Source organism: Gavialis gangeticus, unplaced genomic scaffold (assembly GCF_001723915.1).
Source record: "Gavialis gangeticus isolate Ggan-Ray unplaced genomic scaffold, GavGan_comp1, whole genome shotgun sequence".
NCBI lineage: Eukaryota > Metazoa > Chordata > Crocodylia > Gavialidae > Gavialis > Gavialis gangeticus.
This window is the reverse complement of record NW_017729022.1, coordinates 15,608,569-15,614,982: the sequence shown is the minus strand read 5'-3', so window position 1 is coordinate 15,614,982 and position 6,414 is coordinate 15,608,569. Positions and strand designations below refer to the sequence as shown.

Sequence of the window (6,414 nt, the reverse complement as noted above, 5' to 3'; positions counted from 1 at the left end):
CACTTCAGGTCCAGCACCGTTCCCCCCCACCCCCCTCCTCTGGACCTGCATCCGCCTGTCTCCCCTCTCGGCTCCCCCTCCCTTCTGGCTGCTGGCGCGCCACCACTGTGAACCTCCCTCCCCTGGCGGCAGCAGGGTACAAAGGAGGGGGCAAGGCCAACACCGCTGGCCTTACCCTCACTCTGTCCACTCTTTCACCGCTGCCTGCAGGGAGCAGGGCCAGGAGGACGAGCACTCCGTTCTCTGTGTCCCTGCTGTCATGATGGTGTGCCACCACTGCTGCCTCCTGTCAGGAATGCTCTTGGAGCAATCTGATTGGTTTTCAGACAACCAATCAAAGTGCAAATAAAGTGTTATGGACGGACAGACTAAGCCTTCTATATAGACTGTCCTCTGGGTCCAGGGCCACCCCCGCGCTAAGGTCCATTTCTGCCTGCCTCCCCTCCCCGCTCCTCTCCCTCCCCTCCCCACTGTTGGCGGGGTCCAGCAGCAGCATGCCATCACCATGCCCCCCTCCCCCTCCCCTTCCTCCCTCCTGCTCCCTGCCGGCTTTTGTTGGGGCCCAACAGCTTCGCATCCTATCATGTCCAGCCCCATCCCCTCTTCTCTTCTGGTTGGGGGAGGGGGGAACAGACCTGCTCCCCTTCTTCCCCCCCATTCCGTTGATGCTGCATACAGGGAGCAGGGCTGGGGGTGGGGCAGGCCAGCACAGCTGGCCTGGCCCCCCCACCATCATGGCGGCACTCTGCAACGCCATCTCCTGTCTGAACGCTCTTGGAGTTCTCTGATTGGTTGCTTCAGTCAGACAATCAGAGTGTAAATAAAGACTAAGACTTTTATGTATATAGAATTAAATAACATTTGAATGATATTCCTCATACACAACTTATCATGAGTCTCAATGGGCAGCATAAAAATCCTGTACTCCTTATATGGCCACAATTTCTCTTGGCTTCAGTAGAAATTCTGTATGAGAAAAGAATACATGATCAGAGCCCAGAACAGAATACCACTAGCTGTACATGTGTGCTAAGAGCAGCAATCAGAACTTTGGAAGAGTCCAGAAACCTCTGTCCTATTTAAATTTTGTGAACAGGTGGATCTACACACTCATAAACCCATGAAGTATGACACTTTACATATTCTCAAGTATCTCATCCTTCCTTTACAATACCATGGACTAGCTATGTAAGTTAGTACCATCATATGTTAGGTGCCACTGTTTTCTGCACAGAGTTCTGTGGCTTCTTAGCACACTGCCATGACTTTGTATTATGTGCCTTCCACAACCCCTCAACAATGCATTAGATTTCACCTTATATACATTATAAGTTTAAAGGGTTTCATACTCTTACTAAACACAGGCATAATTAATCATATGAAACTGTAAAAATTATTTGTTTTGCAATAATATATTACTTTACTTAATTATGCACCTTTGGGCAATTTATGAAGTATCATTCCAAAATCCAGTGGTTAGATTTGACTTTTACAATGTTACGATGCATATAATTTACAATGTAGGTAACAAAGTTATAAAATAAACTACTGTAGTCCACATGTGGTACAGATAATACTCCAAAACTTTTTTTTAAAACAATATGTATCTTAATTAAGAATTAATATGAAGTGAAAAAGAAGATACGAAGAATTAATAAGTGAGAAAAATCTCACTTATTAAAAATCAAGGCTAATTTATCACAAGAACATGATAAATACTATTCTTACCTAGCTTAAAACCCACTAATCCAATTTAAAAATAAATTGTTCTCAGGCTGAGAACTTGTAGAGCAAGTTACAGCAGGGGGTGAATTGTCACAGCCAAAAAATATAGGCCTGAAAACAGAGATCCAAGAGTGCAAAGTTGATGGACCCTTAAACTATAGCAGTCTGGAATGTGAGACTATAATCATAATAGGAAATACATGTGCAGAGTTCATTGCAGGCTACAATAACACTACTAGCATATGAGGCTTCTATTATAGAATATTTTAAAGCAGGGGTCAGCAACCTAAAGCCAATGGGCTGGATCTGGCTCACAGAGCAGTCCCATGTGCCAGACCCCATGTATAGGGCTGGTCTGGCAAGGGTGCCACATACTGGCTCCGTGCACTGTGTAGAGCATGCCCTGGATCACTTCCAGTCCCATACACTGCATGCTGCATAGTGCCGCACAGGGCTTGAACCAGCACACTGACTGCAAGCAACACATGCAGCTGGTCCTCAGTGCATGCTGCATGCATGCTCATGCCAGAGCAGCCCTGTGGGCTGATTTGGTATGTGCGGCCAGTCTGCATGCTCCATTCAGATTGCAGACCAGCCCCACACCCTTCATCCAGCCCAGGGGGCTGGATGAGTTTTATACCCCTGGCCTAGTAGATACAGAATCTTCAGACAGAAAATGTCTTTAATAACAAAGCTCTAAGAAAGTGGGAAGCGAGTGAAGACTGCACACAAGGAACAAAGTGAAAAGTAGAGAAGGCAGGTACAGAACAAAGTTTAAGATACAGAGATGGGGGAGGGTAAGGGATAAAGGGAATGAGAAGAAAAGCCTAGAGACAAGGGGAGGAAAAGGGGGAAAGGAGGAGGTTGAAGCAAGTAGAAAAAAGAACAAGGCTAAATGAGAAGCAAAAGAATAATATGGTAGAGTAATTGTAAGAAAGAACTGACGACTAATTACATTTATTATTCTGTCTCAAAATATATTTCAATAATCAGAAGAGCAACAAATATATTTGATGTGTTTGCAGTTACAAAAAAAATTAAATACAAAATCTTAAAATTCAAACTGCCAGGAATTATTTGCAGCTGCATCATCAATCCTGGAGAAAAGAAAAAGAACAAGGTAAAAATGTGATATATTTTATTGAATCGAAAAGCTTTTTGACAAAAGAAGGATTGCAGAAATTGTAAATTTTTCAGAGCAGGACATTTATCTGCAACATGTATGTACAGTGAAGCCTTCCCTGAGGGCCCTATGCTCTGCTCTAATATAATATTTTCTTTCTAGATTAATATTATTTATCAACCTTCTTCAGGCCTGGGAAAGAAACAGATACAGCCTATACTAAATACCAGGTAAAAACAATAACTTTTGTCTAACTCCATTATGTAAATGAAGATCATTTAAAGAAAGGCAAGAGATCAATAAACTTGTGGAGCAGAGAAGTTATCAGAAGCCGCTGCAAGCCTGGTAAAGGAGAGGTGAAACAAATAAACCAAATTAGGTAAAAGAATATTAAAAGGGGGGAAAAAATTATTATTGCAACCTGCCAAAACTAGATGATTGTCATGAACAGGACCCAGAGGCATAGGAGGGCAGTACCAAGGCACAGGGCAGCACCCGTCCCACTGTAGTGATTGCAGCTATGTGATCAGTCAGTGGCTACTTCTGCACACCCCCTACCTATGCACAAACATACCCACACACATAAAAGTGGCACCAAAAGCTGAGAGTTGAAATGAACAGGTGAACTTAACCCATCTCATTTAAAATCTAATTGCTTTATAAGTGCTCATAAGGATGCCTTTGACACAAAAGCTATATTATACTGCATTTGTAAATCCAGGTCAAAAGGTATGCATTTCTTCTCCAAAATTAAACTGACATGTTCCCTTCATCTGCAGTATTGCATTTCTTATTTCCCCCCCAGTAACACAAGTTGCAAATGCAGGCTTGCTCTGATTTGGTTTTCCTGGCTGGCTTTGCAAGTAGTTTTACCACTATTTAGCTGGATTTCATATACAAACTGATAAAGAACACCTTGCATACTGTAGATGCTCTGGACGTAATTTAAAGATACATCATCCTAGCATTTACATAACTAATTTTTTTTTTCAGTTGAAAATATGGGAACAAATCCTGCCATAGGCTGCCTTTGCAAGTACTCCACATAGGTGCCGGCCTGGCCTGGTCAGCTGATTTGCAATGGACACAAAACAGGCGCTTGCCCAATTGCTCCAGTTTCCAGCCTCGCTTGGAATGAATTTAAGAAACAAACTCACACCTGATTTTAAAGTTCAGTTGTGGACACGGTTTTTCGTACAGTTGGGCCAGTTGTCTGTGGGCAGCCCTGAAAAACAATATTGCTGCTCCCCAGCCTCCACTTGTGACGGGGCATTGGTGCCAGCCTCACTAACAGGCAGGCCCTCCGCAGCGCTGTTTGGCCCCAGCTGTCACTACTGCTGCTGCTGCTGCTGAGGTGGGGGGCAACCCAATGGTAAGGCAGGGGCGAGCAGAAAGGGGATCCCAAAATGGTAATTTTGTATTATTATCACTATCTCTGGCAAAGGGGAGCCGATACTAAAAGTTTGCCAGGGCCACCAGGAGTGTAGGTAGGGTGCTGGGCATGTATGCTGCTCCCCTTCTCTGGGGGGCTGGGATCCCATGCACCCGCTGTGGCTGCTCCCTGGTGCCAGCAGGGCACCTGGCCGGCCGGGGAGGGCGGCTGGGTACTCCCTCTTCCCTGCCCTGGCTGGGGCCCCTGACCACACGGGCACGTGCAGAGGCCCCAGGCGCTGCAGACCTGCTCCCACACGCCTAATGCCCCCCCAACGGCCCGCACCTCGCTCCCATGGGAACCGAGCCCCGCCCCAGGTTGGGGGAGGGGAGGAGGACAGTGACTCCCGCGTCACGCAAGGGGGGGGGGCCACAGGCGGGGCTTGTGAGGCAGCTGCAGCTGTGGAAAATTTTCAGAGCCGGGCGCTGTGCGCGCGCAGTCACCCCCCGCGCAGCGCCGCTCTAGAACCTTCTGCGCCGGCGCAGGAGGAGCTCGAGCGCCCCGCTCTCCTGGGGGGGCGGGAATCCCCGTGGCTAGTCCGGAATCGCCCCCGCAGTGACGGCCCTTCCCGCAATCCCCCCGGGGACCGGGAGCCGCCTCACGGGCCCACCACCCCTGCGGCCTGTAGGCTCTCGGTGTCAGTTCGTATGAAACGTGACGTAGGGCAGCGCGGGCCTGGCTTCCCGCCGTGCGCGCGTGGCCGGGGGGAGCGGGCGCTCATTGAACGCAGAGAGGCCCCGAGCGGAGCGCGAGCGTCCGGCTTCGGGGAACCGGCGGGAGGAAGCGCTTCCCCACCACCAGCATCACCCGGGCGCGCCGTTTGGGATCCCTGCAGCGGTGTTATCGTTATTGTTGCTGCCGGGGGCAGCGCGAACACGAAGCGCTTCTCCCTTTGTGCGGCGCGCGCGCGGCCGGGGGCGGGGCGCTGCGCCGTGTTGGTACACAAAGGCGAGGCGGCAGCACATTGCCTGGCCCCGACCCCCCGGTGACGTCTCCGCATTCCAGTCTAAAAAGTCCCGGCGGCTGCCGCCGTAGTCACAGTTCGAGCGGTGTCTCCGACAGCGCGTACCGTGGCTAGCTACAGCTCTCGCCTCGCCCCTCCCGGGGCGCGCTCGTCTGTCTCTGCTGCCTTTTTTTTCTACAACAACAACAAAAGCCATTCAAGGATTTTGTTTTCCCTGCCCTTGAAAAGCGCCTTGTGAACTCGTGTCCCCGCGCCGCAGTGATCAGGGAAGCCCCGCGCGGGGCGGCATCGCCGGCCGAGGTGAGGTGAGGCGAGGCGCGGGAGGGCTGGGCTGGGCTGGGCGACGCCACTGGCCGTGCCCTGCTCCTGTTCGGGAGCCGCTACTGGGCCCCGCGGGGAGGCTGCAGGGCTGCGTGGGGAAGGCGGGTGTCGAGTCCCGCCGCTGTTCGTTTCCGTGCGAAGGGAGAGGGAAAATGCGGGCCCGGGCGCTGCTGGTGCAGTCTTGTGACTGATCTGCATTTTTCTCCCATTTAAAATGCGAGGATCCCGTGTGGAGGGAGGGAGGAGTGGGAGGTAAACAGACGAGAGAGCAGCACGGAAATGTTTGCAAGGAAGGTTAATAGGGAGCCGGCGGTGTGATAATCGCACATTAGTGTTGCATCAGTTTTTCGTTCCTGGTATGTATAGGAGGGGCCCCGGGTGGAGGTGCTGCCCTTCTAGGCGCCTGCTCTCTGTCTCGATCGCTGTAGCAAAAAAAAATACTGTAGCAAAAAAAAAAAAAGCATGTTACCTGGGTACCTTTATTTTTCTTATAAAATCTGAATATTGCAGTGTTTGTCCTGCAGCCTCACTGGCTTCGCACAAAGATGGATTTGCTTTTGGAGGCAAATGCCTTCCAAGCAGCCCCAGTACATTGGATTTCTATGTTTGGTGTTTTTGTTGTTGTTGTTGTTTTTTGTTTGTTTGTTTTTTTTAATGGGCTGTTGCCTGAGCCAGAGGGCACATCTGGGATAACCCCACATACAAGCACACAAAGGCAGAGCCTTGCTTATTCAGATCACATCTCCTGGCGTGTGCTTGTGTGTTGTAGTTGGAGATTATCTTTGTTCTACGCCTGAGCCAGTGTCTTGTACTTTTCCTTCTCGTCCCCCTCTTCTCCCCCCCCCCCCC

At 49.9% G+C, this 6,414-nt stretch overlaps 1 protein-coding gene across 1 annotated transcript in view; it reads left to right on the top strand.

Moving 5' to 3' along the window:
- The first annotated feature begins 5,451 nt into the window (after positions 1–5,451).
- The window catches only part of SLC38A2 (solute carrier family 38 member 2), a 33,490-nt gene continuing 32,527 nt past the window's right edge, over positions 5,452–6,414 (top strand). Inside the window, exon 1 of the mRNA XM_019514621.1 lies at positions 5,452–5,549. The gene's annotated coding sequence lies outside the window, so the exon portion shown is untranslated. The remainder of the gene's footprint in view (positions 5,550–6,414) is intronic.